The sequence below is a fragment of the Natrix helvetica genome (genome assembly GCF_964273705.1).
Source record: "Natrix helvetica genome assembly, chromosome: 3".
Classification (NCBI taxonomy): Eukaryota; Metazoa; Chordata; class Lepidosauria; order Squamata; family Natricidae; genus Natrix; species Natrix helvetica.
In genome coordinates, this window is record NC_138549.1 from 172,799,122 (window position 1) to 172,817,739 (window position 18,618).

General features: G+C 45.6%; 1 protein-coding gene across 1 annotated transcript in view; it reads left to right on the top strand.

Annotated features, from left to right (window-relative positions):
- Window positions 1–18,090: 18,090 nt before the first annotated feature.
- ZNF512B (zinc finger protein 512B) overlaps window positions 18,091–18,618 on the top strand; it is a gene marked incomplete at its 3' end in the record, with an annotated part of 54,236 nt that continues 53,708 nt past the window's right edge. The window contains exon 1 of the mRNA XM_081949190.1: window positions 18,091–18,208. The remainder of the gene's footprint in view (window positions 18,209–18,618) is intronic.

Sequence of the window (18,618 nt, forward strand, 5' to 3'; positions counted from 1 at the left end):
TACAGGCACAACAGGCTGCATCTTAACAGAACACACACCCTGAGTGGTTTTAGGGGTGTCTTACCCCCCACAGTATTTGTTTCCAGGGAGTAAGCCAAGTGTGTACCAAGTTTGGTTGAAATTGCTCAAGGCGATCCAGAGTTATGCTAGATCATTCAAACACACACACATACAAACACAGCCATTTATATATAGAGAGATTTATTTATTAGACTTATATCTCTCCTTTATTACTCTGTAAGTAATTCAAGGTGGCGAATATACCTAATACTCCTTTTTCCTCCTATTTTCCCACAACAACCTTGTGAAGTGGAGAGAAAGTGATTGGCCCAAATTCACCCAGCCTGTTTTCGTGTCTAAGGTGGGACTAAAACTCACCGTCTCCTAGTGACTGGCCCAAATTCGCTCAACCAGTTTTCATGGCTAAGGTGGGACTAGAATTCACAGTCTCCTGATAATTGGCCCAAAGTTACCCAGCTAGTTTTTATGTCTAAAGTGGGACTAGAATTCTCAGTCTCCTAGTGATGGGCCCAAACTCACTCAGCTATCTTTCATCCCTAAGTCGGAACTAGAACACTCAATCTCCTGGTGATTGGCCCAAACTAATTTAGCCAGCTTTGATAGCTTGCCAGCTTAGCCAGCTTTCCTGCCTAGGCAGGGGGTTGGACTAGAAGACCTCCAAGGTCCCTTCCAACTCTACTATTGTATTGTATTGTATTGATATCTAAGATGGGGCTAATACGCACTCTCTCCTGGTTTCTGGGCCAACACCTTAACCACTACACCAAACTGTTTATTGTTGACACGTTTCCGTTGGTTAACCCCAAATTCTGAAGGCATCTCCAGTGTGCATCGAATGCTGCAGACTTGATCTCGTTTCAGACTCCAGTAGAGCTCCGGCAATTAAAGAAATGAAATATCCTTTAGAAACAGTTTCTTCCAAGTCCTGTTCTTCCTTCCTTAGGAAGTTAGCACCGGAAGTCCGGTTTGCTCATAGAGTCATTTTTTTGCCCTCCGGAGCATTCAGGGAAGCTTCCTGAAGGCCCCTGAAGGCTCCGGAAGACTAAAACCAGTCCTACGAGCAAACTGGAAGTCAGTTCCTGAACTTCCGGTTTGGTCATAGGGCCATTTTTTTGCACTCCGGAGGTTTCAGGGAAGTTCCTGAAGCTTCCGGAGGGCCTTCAGGGGGACGGGGGAGGCTGTTTTTGCCCTCTCCAGGCTCCTATAAAGCCTCTGGAGCCTGGGGAAGGCGAAAAAAGCACACCAAAACTTGGGGGAGCGCTGGTTGTGCACGCATGCACAATGGGGAGGTCGCGCATAGCATTATGGGTGTGACACGCCCGCACACAACCCCCCTGCACTCCCCCCACTTTTGGCATACGAGCCAAAAAAGGTTCGCCATCACTGTCCTAGGAAAATGAAATATTCTAGGAAATATTTAAAAGGCAGAATATTATACAACCCCCCCCACCCCACCCCGATGAGAAATAGAGAAATTGGTTTTTTTTTTTAGGCAGGAACCAGATTCAGTCTTAATAGCTCCCCACCCTCCTCTTTAGCCCCCAGCAGATGTTCACATTTAAGAGATAAAGAAATAGCTAGGTCTATTCATAAGCAAATACCCTCACCCAATAAAGGTAGGATTAACCTTCAGCCATAATAGGAATTGCCCAAAGTCCCTTCATTACATCACCCAGCAAGATTCAACCAAGCTTGGGACTCAAAACACTACAAAAGTACCTCTGCATTGCCCCATGGGAGTTTGACAACCAATTAGAATACATTTATTACACAGGAACAGGAGGCTCCAAAGCAGAGCCCAAGAGAGGGTATATACATCTATCTCCCTCTCTCAACCCAGGTGCTCTCTCTTTTTTTTTTTTTTTTGCCCAGGATCTCAAACCATGTGGTCTTGCCCACCATTAAACCATCTTTCCAATCGGCCTTCATGTTTCCTGTGTCTATCTCCCCACTTGCAACTGAACCCAGATTTCTTCCAACATTTATTCTTTCAGGAACCAGACACCAAGAATGTAAGATTCGGTACTATACAGCAGGGGTGTCCAAACTTGGGAACTTTAAGACTTGTGGACTTCAACTCCCAGAATTCCCCAGCCAGCCATGGCTGGCTGGGGAATTCTGGGAGTTGAAGTCCACAAGTCTTAAAGTTCCCAAGTTTGGACACCCCTGCTATACAGCAACAGTTGCATGGGTCAATAATGTAATTGTTTTTCAGAAAGCCGGGGGGGGGGGGAATGACCTCTTTTTATAACAATAAGCAATGTATGCACCATTAAGTGGGCAGAGCCATTTAGAGTGAATGACTCTTAACACTTTGAAGTGCAGTATTCTTGGCACCGTGCCGGCGGGAGTGAATGTAGCTGCAGAAATTTCTCATTCCCCGCCCACGACTCCGAGCTATCAATTTCTTGCATCACATTTTTAAAATTCAGCGAGTAAAGCAAGCAAGGCTATCGAACGCCATAGAGAGGCCAGGTTGTTCTGAAGAAGGTCAGTCGAGGTCAGGGTTCAGCAACAATGGCGCCTTTACGACCTGGGGACTTCAACTCCCAGAATTACTGTACCAGCATGATTCAGGGATTCTGGGAGTGGGAGTCCACAGGTTGTAAAGGCGCCATAATTGCCCACACCTGGTCTAGGTGGTCTCTATGAGTCCCTGGCGCCTTGATGGAACATACTGTAAGCACACAACCAGGTGAGGAGGGAAGAGAAAGAACAACAAGCATTCTCTATATTTCTAACAAATTTATTTATTTACAGGCAGGCCTCGGTGTCAGAGTTCCAAGTAACGAAAGAAGACTCCGAGGCTTGAGTTTCCTCAAAGTTCCATTTTATTAGAGACGTCCTATTGTCACGCCTGGGAAAACATGAATCTGAAAGCTTCCAGGTTTTTCCCACGCAAACAAAAGTCCAAGCCCCTTCCCCAGGACCCACAGGTCCACCCCATGGCCCAATCAGGCAATCAGATAGAGATAGGTAGATAAATAGATGATAGATAGATAGATAGATAGATAGATAGATAGATAGATAGATAGATAGATAGATAGATAGATAGATAGATAGATAGAAGATAGATATAGAAAGATAGATAGATAGATAGAGATAGATGATAAATAGATAGATAGATAGAGATAGATGAGAGAGAGAGAGAGAGGGATAGATAGATAGATAGATAGATGGATAGATAGATAGATGATAGATAGATAGATAGATAGATAGATAGATAGATAGATAGATAGATGCTGGTTTTGTTGTATTCAGGTCTTTTCCCGTGTAAGGTTGAGATTGTCTTTGCAACGTTTCGGCAGGATCTCACCTGCCATCTTCAAGCGTGGGCTTAAAATGGGAACGGAGCTGCCGTCTTTCTGTAAGTCTTGGGGGGAGGGGATGGGGTGCTGGCTTTGTTTCAGTAAGTGGAATGATTGGTTGTGTGGTTGTATCATGATTGGTAGATTGGTGCTGATTGGTGCAGGCTGTGTGTGCTTTGTTGTTTTGTATTGTAACGGCTTGGGTGGTGGGTGGTGTTCGTTTGTTGGCTAGGGCTGGTTTCCAGATGTTTGGTAGGCGGGAGGTATCATCACGTTTGTTCATGTTGTGGGGTGTTTCTCTATTTCGATGACTTCCATGATTATTCTCTTGTGGAGGTGTTCTGTTTTGGAGATTAACCTGGCTCCTTCAAAGTTGATTTCATGTCCTGTAGCTTGTCCTTCCGGTTCCGGCGGCCGACGGCGACGGGCAAGCCTTGCTCGCCCCCCGCATCCCCGGTGGGCTTCCCACTCCTTGGGGGGCACAGGACGCCCCGTAGAGGCGTCCTGCTGTAGGGGCGGCACTGCGGGGGATCCCTGGATCGGCAGCGGCCGGCGGGGGCCCCCCCGCCTCTCTCCAGGCACCGGGGAGCACGATGGGGAGACGCTCCGGCGTCTTCGCTGTGATGCCGATCGGAGAAAAAGAAAATAGAAGGATGCGGCTGCTGTGCGGTGAGGTGTGAACTTCCTCCATTCCTTTTAACAACTTCAATAACTTTAACAAAAAAGTCAGCTGTTTAAACTTTACTTTCGGCATGAATTGGAGAGGCGCGGCTGGAGGGAGGGGGATTTCCCCCCTCCCTTGGACAGGTGGCTGGAAACGATTTAGCTCTTAGCCCCAGGGAAAGGAAGAGGAGGGGGAGAGCCAACCAATGATGTCACGCCCCTACTAAGTGAATTTTCGGACTTAAACCTTAAAACAATGATGATCTGGAAACTTTGAACATTGAACTTTGAAAACTTTATTCGTTGCCTCTAAACCCGAAGCTGGCAGGGCAAGATGGCACACTTCCGTTGTCTTTATGAAATGTGAAATCTGACTCCACCTTTAAAACTTCAGGCTTCCGGTCTTTGTCTCTGTGCTACTCAGACAAATCTCTTGTGGATTGCTGTTCTTTGAACTCCCTGGAGTGGAAATTTTGTTCTATTGCCAGGGCCAGTGGAAACAAAAACTCTCTTCTGCCTGGACCTTCTGTCTCTTGGACTCTCCTAGCTGCCTTGCCTTTCTGACTGACCATTCTCTATACTGACTGAACTTTTTATGGTACAAAGAATGCCACCTAGAAAACCACCTCCTGGAAAGCCTGGCTTTGCTGCCTCTGCCCCGACATCTGCAATCTCCAGTCCTAGTACACAATCAACAATAACAGCTTTGATGCAACCTAAATTCCTGGAGATGGAGTTTCAACAAATATTTCAGCAACTTTTACAGGGACAAGAGGAAATAAAGAAACAACTGCAGGAGATGAAAGAAGAAATTAAAGAGAACCAGGCCAAAATTAATAAGAACTCACAGAGATTGGACCTTTTGGAGGGTGGGGCGGCTGAGATGAGGGAAGGGATGGAAGGGATGCAGAAGGGAAAGAAAGAACTTGACTCCCAGCAGATGAAAATAGAGTTTGAGAGAATGTCTTTTTATCTTAGATTCCAAAATGTGATAGAGACAGATGATGAAAATATAAGGGACATCATGATAAACATTTTGGCTGACTACATCCAGAAAGAGAAGCAACAGATGGGGTGGGAAATAGACCTGGTTTATAGAGTGAACTCAGCTTATGCTAGGACACACAATGTTCCCAGGGAGCTACACATCAAATTCCTCAGAAAAAGCACAAGAGATGAAATTCTGAGCGCACAAAGGGGGCAAGCCCTGACATACAAAGATAAGGAGATAACCATTCTGAAACAGATCCCCAAGAAAGTGAGGGGAAAAAGAAAAAATTATTCGCAATTAGCGAATAAATTATACCAGAAGGGGGTGTGGTTTAGATGGTTGATGCCTGAAGGTATGCTAATATTCTGGGAGGAGACAAGAGTTAGAATTAATACACCCATAGAGGCGCAGGCCTTTATGGAAAAAAACAAACTACTCCTAGAAAAACCTGATGATCCTCTACCAGATACACAGGACATGGGAGGGGCCGGAGCCCTGTCAGAGGGGGGAGATGGGGCAACAACGAGAAAGCTCAGATCACAAAAATGAGTAAGAAAATCCACCTGACATAAATTGATCGAAATCATTAACTGAATTTATATGCTGACTATATGTTATTATGTTACTACTTAATAATGAATTATGTGCAAATGTATACTATGAGTATGGAGGGGGGGCGCACCTACCGCACACTGCAGTTGCCAAAATTTGTAACCTTTCCCCTACCTTTTCCCTTTGTAAAATATTAAAAAACCAATAAAACTTTGTTATATATATATAAAAAAAAGATGGCAGGTGAGATCCTGCCGAAACGTTGCAAAGACAATCTCAACCTTACACGGGAAAAGACCTGAATACAACAAAACCAGCATACCTACACCCGTGAAAATCTACGAAAACAAATTAGATAGATAGATAGATAGATAGATAGATAGATAGATAGATAGATAGATAGATAGATAGATAGAGAGGGGGGGAGGGAGGGAGGGAGGGAGGGAGGGAGGGAGGGAGGGACAGACAGATGCCATGGCCCAATCAGGCACCATCCAAAACAGGAGATGCCTCCCATTCACCTCATCACAGCTGCCGGACCAGTTGACCTTGACTTTTCTGAGAAAGAATGTTATTATGGCTACATATCACCCACACTCTGTATAATCCCCCACTCCCATTTTCCCACAGTAGAAAATGTGGCAGGCCTCAAATCCAGAACATAAAAAGGTGACTTCCAGGTCTGACACTCGGCTTATGACCACAAATGAGCCCAAAATTTTTGTTGCTAAGAGAGACATTTGTTAAGTCAATTTTACCTCATTTTATGACCTTTCTTGCCATAGTTGTTAAGGGAATCACTGCAGTTGTTAAGTTAGCAACCCTGTTGTTAAGTGAATCTGGCTTCCCCATGGACTTGGCTTGTCAGAAGGTCGTAAAAGGGGATCACATGGTCTTGAGACACAGCAACCGTCATAAACATGAGTCAGTTGCCAAGCATCTGAATTTTGATCATGTCACCATGGCGATGCTGCAACGGTCGTAGGTGTGAAAAGACATCATAAGTCACTTTTTTTTCAGTGCCGTTGCAACTTCGAACAGTCACTAAATGAATTGTTATAAGTTGAGGACAACCAGTATTTATTTATTAAATTCAGTAGCCATCCATCTTACCACACAGTGACTCTGGGTGACTTATAATATTAAAAAATAAAATTATATAAATAAATACCACCAAAATATAAAAATACAAATACAATACACATAGTCCTCAGCATATGACCATTCCAAGTTACAACAATTTTACCTGGGAGCTACTAACGACCCAGATTCGAAGTTTTGACCTTTGGAATCCATTTTCCCCACAGTAGTGGTGGGATTCAAAAAAATTTAATACTGGTTCTGTGGCCGTGGCTTGGTGGGTGTGGCATGGATTGGTGGGCATGGCAAGGAAAGGATACTGCAAAATCTCCATTCCTACCCCACTCCAGGGGAAGGATACTGTAAAATCTCTATTCCCTCCCCACTCCAGGGGAAGGATACTGTAAAATCTCTATTCCCTCCCCACTCCAGGGGAAGGATACTGCAAAATCTCTATTCCTTCCCCACTCCAGGGGAAGGATACTGCAAAATCCCCATTCTCTCCCCACTCCAGGGGAAGGATACTGTAAAATCTCCATTCCCTCCCCACTCCAGGGGAAGGATACTGTAAAATCTCCATTCCCTCCCCACTCCAGGGGAAGGATACTGCAAAATCTCCATTCCCTCCCCACTCCAGGGGAAGGATACTGTAAAATCCCCATTCCCTCCCCACTCCAGGGGAAGGATACTGTAAAACCCCCATTCCCTCCCCACTCCAGGGGAAGGATACTGCAAAATCTCTATTCCCTCCCCACTCCAGGGGAAGTATACTGTAAAATCTCCATTCTCTCCCCACTCCAGGGGAAGGATACTGCAAAACCCCCATTCCCTCCCCACTCCAGGGGAAGGATACTGTAAAATCTCCATTCCCTCCCCACTCCAGGGGAAGGATACTGTAAAATCTCCATTCCCTCCCCACTCCAGGGGAAGGATACTGTAAAATCTCCATTCCCTCCCCACTCCAGGGGAAGGATACTGTAAAATCTCCATTCCCTCCCCACTCCAGGGGAAGGATACTGCAAAACCCCCATTCCCTCCCCACTCCAGGGGAAGGATACTGTAAAATCTCCATTCCCTCCCCTCCAGGGAAGGATACTGTAAAATCCCCATTCCCTCCCCACTCCAGGGGAAGGATACTGCAAAACCCCCATTCCCTCCCCACTCCAGGGGAAGGATACTGTAAAATCTCCATTCCCTCCCCTCCAGGGAAGGATACTGTAAAATCCCCATTCCCTCCCCACTCCAGGGGAAGGATACTGTAAAACCCCCATTCCCTCCCCACTCCAGGGGAAGGATACTGCGAAATCTCCATTCTCTCCCCACTCCAGGGGAAGGATACTGCAAAAGCCCCATTCCCTCCTGATCAGCTGGGACTCAGGAGGCAGAGAATAGATGTGGCAGGGCCAGACAGAGTTGGTATTTACCGGTTCTCCGAACTACTCAAAATTTCCGCTACCGGTTCTCCAGAACTGGTCAGAACCTGCTGAATACCCACCTCTGCCCCACGGTTATGTGACCAAACTTCAAGTGCTTTACCGGATATCCAAGATCACATGGCTGCATTTTACAACAGTTTTTACTGCTTTTAATTCCTTTTTTTCAGCAAAACTGCGCCCGTACCAAACCGTGGATTCATTTAAGGACCATGGCATCTGCTGTTAACAATTGCCATAAAAACTGTTGTAAAACCAGGTTGGTTACATGACGATCCATTTTGCAACCAGTTTGGGCAAGCTCCTTCACAGTCCTCATTCCAGGACTACCTCTGCTTATGTTCGGAGGCTTGTCTATTTGCATAGAAAATAGCAAAGCCATTTTGAGCTATTCCAAGGACGTTGCTTTTACGGTTAGTGAAAACCATCTTTCTCCTTCTCTCCTGGCCGCTTTGTACAGAGGCACAGTTGGGAGCGTTTTAACAAACTGCATATCTGTATGGTTTGGTGGCAGCAGTGCCTCAGATAGAAAGTCCGTACAGAGAGTGGTGAGGACAACAGATAGAAAGTCCATATAGAACGTGGTGAGGACAGCAGATAGAAAATCCATATAGAATGTGGTGAGGACAGCAGATAGAAAATCCATATAGAAAGTGAGGAGGACAGCAGATAGAAAGTCCATACAGAGAGTGGTGAGGATAACAGATAGAAAGTCCATACAGAGAGTGGTGAGGACAGCAGATAGAAAGTCCATATAGAACGTGGTGAGGACAGCAGATAGAAAGTCCATATAGAAAGTGGTGAGGACAGCAGATAGAAAGTCCATACAGAGAGTGGTGAGGACAACAGATAGAAAGTCCATATAGAAAGTGGTGAGGACAGTGGAGAAGATTACAGGAAGCTTGTTTCCTGTTATTCAGCATACTTCTTGTAAGCACTATGTGCTTAGGGTCCAAAGCATTGTCAGAGATCCCACACACCCACTTCAAGGTCTGTTTTGTTGCTCCCCTTCTGGGAGGAGATTTCCAAGTATTTCTAGCAGGACTACCAGATTCTGTAACAGCTTTGTTCTCTATGCCATCCGTCTGGTAAACTCGCAAGATTCTTTTTTCTCGCCATGTATATATATACACCTGAACTAGACTGTGTTGTTCCTCTGTGTCATAGAATATATTGGGTATGTGCATAATTTTGTATTTATTTATTTATTTTGTCATGGTTATGTAGTGTATGTTAGAGGTGGAGGCCCTTTGAGAGCTGTATGCAACGAAATTTCATTTTAATATATGCCGATTAGGGTACAAAGTGACAATAAAGCTACTCTATCTATCAAAGCAGCATTTTGCTTCTTAAAATGAAATTTCTTCCACACTCCTGAAGGTTGTCAGGCGAGGTCAAAAGAGAAAGCTTTGTGTGAAGATTAAAAAGAAAGAAAAATAGACTTCATAAAAAGCAGACTGAGTTCCAAGCCTGTCTTTTAATAGAAGGAATTAGTTTTGTCTCAGTGCTTTTCAATTAAAATAATTCACCTGTATTATCAGCCAATTAAGAAGGACTTCAAGTCTAATGAATAAAGTGTTGAGGAGCGATCAAGGGAAGACACAGCTCATTTTCCAATCTTAGTCTTGGCTTAAAGAGACCTTGCCACTTTTATAGGTAAAGGTTCCCCTTGCACATATGTGCTAGTAGTTCCTGACTCTAGAGGCCGCTGCTCATCTCCATTTCAAAGCCGAAGAGCTAGCACTGTCCGAAGATGTCTCCATGGTCATGTGGCCGGCATGACTAAACGCCGAAGGTGCACGGAATGCTGTTCCCTTCCCACCAAAGGTGGTTCCTATTTTTCTAGTTGCATTTTTACATGCTGTCGAACTGCTAGGTTGGCAAAAGCTGGGACAAGTAACGGGAGCTCACTCCGTTATGCAGCCTTAGGGATTCAAATCGCCGAACTGCGGGCCTTTCTGATTGACAAGCTCAGCGTCTTAACCACTGAGCCACTGTGTCCCATTTTTTATAGATAAAAGGAAATTTATACATGCATAATAAATTCTTAGCTTTCTCCTGGGTATTTTTGATGGGGAAATGGGGGTGGGATTACAATACATAACATTACATATTCTAACTGTAAGTGGAATCATGTTAGCACAGAATTGGAAACAAACAAAGACTCCCCCAGACCTGATTATAAGAAGGAAAATGTACGAATGCGTAGAAATGGATAGACCAGGGGTGTCCAAACTTGGGAACTTTAAGACTTGTGGACTTCAACTCCCAGAATTCCCCAGCCAACTATGCTGGCTGGGAAATTCTGGGAGTTGAAGTCCACAAGTCTTAAAGTTCTCAAGTTTGGACACCCCTGGGATAGACTGTCTATGGAAATGAAGGAGAGGGAAGAAACCGAGTACTATCAAATTTGGAATAGATGGTTTTCCTGGCTTGAGAGTAAATGTAAATGCTTAAGTATAATATATAGAATGTAAAATGTATAAGAAAGATATGATATTGACTTGTGAGTGATGCCAGTATATCTTAAATAAGGATATAACGTAGGATTGTGAGATTGAGATAGAATTTTTGTAAATAGGATTGTTACAAAAGTTATTGTTACAGATATGGAAAAGCTGTTATAGGTGTACATTTGTCTTTGGTTTTTAAATGTTGGAAAATTTAATAAATACTATTTAAAAAATAAATAAATTCTTAGCCTCTGACATGTATCAGCCTTGCTGTTGGCTTACCTCTAGTGTCAAAAAGTTCAGCTGCTTGGGAGGGTGACAGATTTCCAGATTATTGGCAAATAATTCCTTTGCCATCAGCTGAAACAACTTGCATGTTAAAAAAAATAATATAAAATAAAGCAGGCATTTATTGCAGCCCTGGGATTTAAATAAGCTTTGATGGTTTCTGTTAAAAATGGTTGCAAAGCTTGGAAAACTAATGGAAAGGAAAGGGAGTAAACCAGAATTCCTGGTTCTTTATTTTACTTAACCGTTCTTAAGTGAATCACAGCAGTCGTTAACATTAGTAACACAGTTGCTAGGGGAATCCGGCTTCTCCATTGACTTGTCGGGAGGTCGCAAAGGGGGATTACGTGACCCCGGGTCACTGCAACCGTCATAAGTATGAGTCAGTTGCCAAGTGTCTGAATTTTGACCCTAGGGAATGCTGAAATGGTCATAAGTGTGAAAATGGTCATAAGTCACTTTTTCAGTGTTGTCGTCACTTTGAATCGTCACTAAATGAACTGTTGTAAGTTGAGGACTAACCAGACCAATTTCTTTGTATTTAAGTACAATGACAATAAAGATTATACTATACTTTTTTTCATACAGTAGTTAGTGAAGATACCAGAGGAATCTAGAGGATTTTCTGTATCAAACTGCACTGCTGCCCTCTATTGGTGACCCAATCCTGATACTCCAAAAGAAAGGAGATCATAATATTTATATATATATTATATATATAGACATATTTATCAGCACAAATACAATATATATATATATATATAGTATTTAACATAATAGATATAGTTATAAAACATAATAGATATTATAATAAATATATAACAGATATATCTATAAATATGTAACAACTATATATTATATATCTATTATAATATGATAACATTATATTACTAACTAATAGTGACCAATGTATCACTCTATATCAGTGTTTTCCCCCCCACTTTAAGAAGCAGGGACTTCAACTCCCAGAATTCCCCACTTAGTTTTGGCATCTCAAGGCCACAGGGACTTCAACTCCCAGAATTCCCCACTTAGCCTTGGCATCTTAAAGCCACAGGGACTTCAACTCCCAGAATTCCCCACACAGTCTTGGCATCTTAAAGCCACAGGGACTTCAACTCCCAGAAGTCCCCACTTAGCCTTGGCATCTTAAAGCCACAGGGACTTCAACTCCCAGAATTCCCCACTTAGCCTTGGCATCTTAAAGCCACAGGGACTTCAACTCCCAGAATTCCCCCTTAGCTTTGGCATCTTAAAGCCACAGAGACTTCAACTCCCAGAATTCCCCACACAGCCTTGGCATCTTAAAGCCACAGGGACTTCAACTCCCAGAATTCCCACTTAGCCTTGGCATCTTAAAGCCACAGGGACTTCAACTCCCAGAATTCCCCACTTAGCCTTGGCATCTTAAAGCCACAGGGACTTCAACTCCCAGAATTCCCCCTTAGCTTTGGCATCTTAAAGCCACAGGGACTTCAACTCCCAGAATTCCCACTTAGCCTTGGCATCTTAAAGCCACAGGGACTTCAACTCCCAGAATTCCCACTTAGCCTTGGCATCTTAAAGCCACAGGGACTTCAACTCCCAGAATTCCCCACTTAGCCTTGGCATCTTGAAGCCGTAGGGATTTCAACTTCCAGAATTCCCCAGCCAGCCATGCTTAGAATCGTATGTAGGATTACTCATTTCCTATCTCATATCAGTGTTTACATCCCGTTATGTGAACTTCATCTCCCAAAATACTCAGAAAGGCCATGCGGTTGTAAATGCGAGGACCGATTCTAACCCATTCTTTTCATTAAACCAAACATTTCCTGCAATTCCTGCAAGCATTCTTCATGTTTTAGCCTCTAGGCCTCTCGTAACTTGAGGATTGCCTTATGTTGCCACCAATAAAGACTCATGGTGAAATAGACAAATATTTGGCATCTTATAGATAAACATCCAAGTTGTGCGTTCAAAATACACACCCGTGAACTTCGACTCCCAGAATTCCCTCATGGGGGTTGAGGAATCCTGGGAGTTGAAGTCCACCCATCTTAAAACTGCTGAGGTCGAGAAATCCGGCCTTAACCATTGTTTGTTAACAAAGCCACATTCCGCCGTGTTTCTGCAAAATGCGAAGCCACAAACCGTGGTTTATAAACCATGGGATGCAGTTCTCAAAACGGTACACTAGAAAAGTGGAAGAACTCAACCGATGGAACAGACGTTGCCTTCAGAGGTTGTGGGAGCTTCATCCCTGGAGGCTTTCCAGAAGAGCCTGGACTGCCCTCTGTCAGAAATGGGATAGGGCCTCCTGCTTGGGTGGGGGGTTGGACTAGATGACCTACAAGGTCCCTTCCAACTCCCTTCCAACTCTGTTATTCCGTTATTATTCTGTTATTCAGAGGTTGTCGGAGCTTGATCCCTGGAGGCTTTCCAGAAGAGGCTGGACTGCCATCTGTCAGAAATGGGATAGGGCCTCCTGCTTGGCTGGGGGGTTGGACTAGATGACCCACAAGGTCCCTTCCAACTCTGTTATTCCGTTATTATTCTGTTATTCAGAAGTTGAATCACATGTGCGTGCACCTCCCGCCGGCCAGCTGGTTTTTGGGTCCCCTGCTAGGCCTGCGCATGGGGTGTTGCGCATGCAGGAGAAGTATGGGCATGCGAGGGACACACATGTACAGGGGACAAGACGCATGTGGGGGGTTGCACGTGTATACATGGGGGTGGGGTGGGAGCAGGGCAGAGGTGAGTTCCTACTGGTTTGGACTGGTATGGCTGAATAGGTAGTAACTCGGCTAGCCACATGTCCAAACCGGTTCTATCGGCGGCGCCATCTTGTTTTTTTGCTCCTGCGCATAGCCATGTAGCATGTATCAAGTGTGCCCACGGCCAAAGCGGGTCCCTGAGCGAACTGTCAGTAACAGAAGCTGGAACCCACCCCTGGAGCTGGGGGGGGTGTCACACCCACATGCGCTGGGGAGGGGCAAGGGGGACAGGGTGGGTCATGCACGCTTTCAGCACGCGACAATAAAAAGGTTAGCCATCACTGCCCTAGACTAGGGTCTCCTACTTGGGCAGGGGGTTGGACTAGAGGACCTCCAAGGGTCCCTTCCAACTCTGTTAATCTGTGAATCCCCATGATGGCTAAGGACAGTAGGTTTAGTACATACCTCTCCATTCATGTGTTGCATTAAGCCATCGTTTGTTACCTGGGGTTTACTCGCTCAAAAACAAGGCCCTGGATTTGCGCAAAATTCTGATGGCAAAGCAATAAAAACAACCCAAAAACCCATCCAGATAAAGAGTTTAAAGACATAATCCCTGTCTCAGCTTTAAATCACTCGCAGGCCGGTGATTCATAGCAGCGTCTTCCTTGTTACTGAGTAAAGTGAATTTTCAGGGTTTGCGTTAAGCCAGAAACTAACCAATGGGGCTGGCAATGCACATCAAACCATGCCATCACACACACACACAATAATATGATTTTAAAAGAGCTAAAGAGGGTTATTTGTTCAAATGCCTCTCATAGGAACACACACGCGCAAATGCACAAACACACACACATTCCTTGCAAAGGCAGGATTACAACATTCTTAAAACCCAGGAAGAAATGGTGCGTGGGCTGCCCTGATTCCCCCCACCCTCTGCTTTCCCAGCTGCTCAAGAGCCGGGGTGGGGGGTGGGAATCTTTATCCTTCTCGCATCCGCTTCCTTCTCTCCGCAGCCGTTCGGCCCTGCTATTCCCAGCCACGGTGTTCCCAATTTATTTACTACTAACCGATAAGCCGGCATTGCCCGGGTATTTATAGAGGGCAAATGTCTGGACCAAATGTAATTTCTAATGTTGGATTTTCCCCCTTGCGGAGTACTGTGAAGCCGTTACGATGGTAATTGCATTGCGCTGTACAGTAGGAGCCATTTTACAGCAGTACAGTAGAAGCCATTTGAAGGCACAATAGGCTGTATTGTAACAGAACACCACCATTCCCCGTGGGGTTTTAGGGGTGTCTTACCCCTACAGTATTTGTCTCCAGAGAGTCAGTCATCTGTGTACCAAGTTTGGTTGAAATTGCTGGAGGCGTTACAGAGTTATGCTGGAACATACACACACAGAGAGATAGATAGATATATAGATGGATGGATGGATGGATAGATGGATGGATGGATGGATAGATAGATAGATGATAGATAGATGATAGATAGATGATAGATAGATAGATAGATAGATAGATAGATAGAGATATATATAGAGATAGATAGATAGATAGATAGATAGATAGAGATAGATAGATAGATATAGATAGATAGATATAGATAGATAGATAGATAGATAGATAGATATAGAGACAGATAGAGATGTAGAGATAGATATAGATAGATAGATAGATAGATAGATAGATAGATAGATAGATAGATAGATATAGAAAGATATAGATATATATAGAGATAGATAGAAAGATATAGATATATATAGAGATAGATAGAAAGATATAGATATATATAGAGATAGATATAGATAGATAGAAAGATATATATATATAGAGATAGATAGATAGATAGATATAGAGATAGATAGAGATGTAGAGATAGATATAGATAGATAGATAGATAGATAGAAAGATATAGATATATATAGAGATAGACAGATAGAAAGATATAGATATATATAGAGATAGATAGAGATAGATAGAAAGATATATATATATAGATAGATATAGATATAGAAAAATAGATAGATAGAGATATAGAGATAGATAGAGATAGAGATAGATAGAAAGAAAGAGAGAGAGAGAGAGAGAGAGGGAGGGAGAGAGATAGAGAGAGATATGGTGTTTGTGTTTGTATGTATAATGTGTTTGTTTAGTGAGAAACGTTTAGTTACAACAGCGCTGAAAAAAGTGACTTATGACCATTGCAATATGCTCACGTGATCAGAATTCAGAGGTTTGGCAGCTGACTCGTATTTATGACGTCCCAAGGTCACGTGATCCCCTTTTGCGACTTTCTGACAAGGAAAGTCAACAGGAAAGCCAGATTCACTTAAGAACCGTGTTGCTAATTTAAGAACTGCAGTGATTCCCTTAACAAACGTGGCAAGAAAAGTCATAAAGTGGGCCAAAACTCACGTAACACATTTCTCACTGAGCAACCTAAATTTTGGGCTCAATTCAGCGATTGCACAACATCTGTAGACGCTACCAGTGTTTCTCAACCTTGGCGACTTTAAGTCCTGTGGACTTCAACTCCCAGAATCCCCCAGCCAGCTGGCTGGGGGATTCTGGGAGTTGAAGTCCACAGGACTTAAAGTCGCCAAGGTTGAGAAACACTGCGCTATACGCTAAATAAATAAGTAAATAAATAAAATGGTTAGCAGCAGATATCTATGCTTGGCCCAACTATGGAAGCAAGGACTTAGAAAAGTGCTGCCCTCTTTTTGGCTGGAGGCAAGTAGTCCTTGACTTACGACCATTCGTTTAGTCACTATTCAAAGTTACAACAGCACTGAAAAACATGGCTTGTGTGACCAATCCTCATGCTGGCTGAGGAATTCTGGGTTTGAAGTCCTCACATCTTCAAGCGGCCAAGCTTAGCTGGGGAATTCTGGGAACTGAAGTCCCTGCATCTTCAAGCTGCCAAGGCCAATTGGGGAATTCTGGGAGTTGAAGTCCACACATCTTCAAGCAGCTAAGATTGAGAAACCCCCCACTAGAAATTATGGGCTTCCAAGAAGTCCCCCCTGCCCAGTTCGACTGTTTTCATCCAGAAAAGTTCTCCGTGGTTAACTCAGCCGTGGTCTCCTCAGTTAGCCGTGCTTTGGCCTGGGTCACCCACTAACTTGGTGGATTCACACTTAATAGGTTTCTCAGAACTGACCCCAATCTGGGTTTCTGCAGGAAGCCCACAACCATCAACTTAGTAAAGGAAGGGAGGGAGGGAGGAAAAGAGGAGGGAGGGAGGGAGGAAAGGAGGGAGGAAGGAGGAAAAGAGGAAGGGAGGAAGGGGGAGGGAGGAAAAGAGGAAGGAAGGAGGGAGGGAGGAAAAGAGGAAGGAGGGAGGGAGGAAAGGAGGGAGGAAGGAGGAAGGGAGGGAGGGAGGAAAAGAGGAGGGAGGGAGGGAGGAAAGGAGGGAGGAAGGAGGAAAAGAGGAAGGGAGGAAGGGGGAGGGAGGAAAAGAGGAAGGAGGGAGGGAGGGAGGAAAGGAGGAAGGGGGAGAGGGAGGAAAGGAGGAAAAGAGGGAGGGGGGAAGGAGGGAGGGAGGAAAAGAGAAAGGAGGGAGGGAGGGAGGAAAAGAGGAAGGAGGGAGGGAGGATAGGAGGAAGGGGGAGAGGGAGGAAAGGAGGAAGGGAGGAAAAGAGGGAGGGGGGAAGGAGGGAGGGAGGAAAAGAGGGAGGGAGGAAAGAGGGAGGAAGGGAGGGAAGGAGGAAAAGAGGAAGGGAGGAAGGGGGAGGGAGGAAAAGAGGAAGGAAGGAGGGAGGGAGGGAAGAAAAGAGGAAAGAGGGAGGGAGGACAGGACGCAAAGAGGAAGGGAGGGAGGAGGGAAGGAGGAAAAGAGGGAGGGAGGGAGGAAAAGGAAGAAAGGAGGGAGGAAAAGAGAAAGGAGGGAGGGAGGGAGGAAAAGAGAAAGGAGGGAGGGAGGAAAGGAGGAAGGAGGGAGGGAGGAAAGGAGGAAGGGGGGAAGGAGGGAGGGAGGAAAAGAGGGAGGGAGGAAAGAGGGAGGAAAAAAGGAAGGAGGAAGCAAGGGAGGGGGGAAAGAAGGGAGGAAGGAAGGGGGAAAAAAACTGCCTCTGGGGCCAAGCCAAGCCAGACTTTGGAAGCCCAACCCAAGTTCCCCCTTAGAGGGGACTAACCCTGGCTAAAGCAACCATCGGAGCTCGGAGCTCCCCTCTAACTGTCGTGGGAACCCCACCTCCCACTTCTCCCGCCCTGCCGATCCGAGTTAGGCTGTCCGAAGAAGACCCCAGCGCCCCCTTTCTCCCACGCCTCCCCCCTCCCCCAAGGGTTGTGTGTGTGTCTATGTGGGGGAGACCCTTCCCTTCCTCCTCCTCCCCCCTCCTCCCCCGCGGGATCTATTCCACCGCCCCCCAAAGGATCCCCTCCCGCCCCCCCCACCCGATCCCCCCACCCGATCCCCCGCCGACCGATTAAAATAATACCGCGAGAATTGCCAAGCGCCGAGGGTGAAACTGTCAAGGGGAGAAGGAGGGGAGGAGGAGGAAGAAGAAGGGAAGGAGGAAAAAGGAGAGGAGGAGGAGGAGGAGGAGGAGAGAAGGAAAAGGAGGAGGAGGGGGGGTCTCCGCGCATGATCCGGCCGGGCGGCTGCTGCTGCTGCTGCGGGCTGGCTGGGCTGGCGTGGGGCTCCGCGCGTGGGAGGAGAGGAAGAGGAAGAGGAGGAGGAGGAAGAGGAGAAGAGCTGGCCGCCCGCTCGGAGGTAAGCGAGGCCGGCCAGGAGCCTTGGCTGGGCCACCCCCGGCCCTTCTTCTCCCCTCCAGCCCAGCCCGGTTCCCTTCGCCTCCCTGCCTGGCTCCCTTCCTCCATTGCAAATCTCGGGGCTGCTGGGCGCCTTCTTCCTCCCTCCCTCCCTCCTTCTCTTTCCTTCCCTCCTTTCCTTCCTTCCTCCCTTCTCTGCCATCCCTCCTTCTGCATTATAAAAAAAAAGCAGAAAGTCGCCATTTTGCTTCATTGCTTTCCCGGGGTTGCTTCCCAGGGCCTCCTTCTCCCCCCCCCCAACCCACTTTCCCCTCCACCCACTCGTGGGTTTTTTTTTTTGCACCGCCAGAAAGCCCCCCCCCACCTCCGGGTCTAGGGTCTTGGGTCTAGGGTCTTGGGTCTTGGGTTTTG